This window comes from Colobus angolensis, unplaced genomic scaffold (genome assembly GCF_000951035.1).
Source record: "Colobus angolensis palliatus isolate OR3802 unplaced genomic scaffold, Cang.pa_1.0 Scaffold468, whole genome shotgun sequence".
NCBI classification, from domain to species: Eukaryota; Metazoa; Chordata; class Mammalia; order Primates; family Cercopithecidae; genus Colobus; species Colobus angolensis.
In genome coordinates, this window is record NW_012118132.1 from 28,794 (window position 1) to 29,740 (window position 947).

The window sequence follows — 947 nt, forward strand, 5'->3', positions numbered from 1 at the left end:
GCTGTTAGGTGAGACCAAAAGGACTATGGAGAAGGAAGATGTAATAATGAGGGGACTAGCAGGCTGAATAATGGCCTCCCAAAGATGCCCACATCTGAATCTCTTGGGAATATGTTACTTTACATGGCAAAAGGAACTTTGTAGATGTAATTTTCACATAAAGATTATTCCTTTTTGTTTTTTTTTGAGTTAGGGGCTCACTCTGTTGTCCAAGCTGGAGTACTGATGTGATCATAGCTCACTGCAACCTCAAACTCCCAGGCTCAAATGATCCTCCTGCCTTGGCCTCCAGAGTAGCTGGGACTACAGGTGTGCACCACCCCACCTGGCTAGTCAAAGACTCACTTTAAAAATGTGGCTGGGATCCAGGTGCAGTGGCTCACGCCTGTAATCCCAGCACTTTGGGAGGCAGAGGAGGGCAGATCACGAGGTCAGGAGATCGAGACCATCCTGGCTAACATGGTGAAACTAAAAATATTTTAAAAAGTTAGCTGGGCGTGGTGGCAGGAGCCTGTAGTCCCAGCTACTCTGGAGGCTGAGGCAGGAGAATGGCGTGAACCTGGGAGGTGGAGCTTACAGTGAGGTGAGATTGCGCCACTGAACTTCAGCCTGGGCAGCAGAGTGAGACTCCTTCTCAAAAAAATAAATATAAATATAAAATAAAATAAATAAATATTAAAAATACAGGGCACCCAGCTAACTTTGAATTTCAGGCTAACAATGAAGAAGTTTTTAGTATAAGTAAGTCCCCAATTATTGCATGGGGGCATACTTATACTAAAAAGGTATTTATCATTTATCTGAAATTCAAAGGTAACTTAGCATCCTACATTTTACCCAGCAATCCTAGTCCCTTCCCCCACTGCACTTTGCGGGTCCCAGTCTCCTTTGCTAGAAACCCAATTTTGCTCTATTTTTTTCCCTAACAAATGTAATCAAAGGAATTG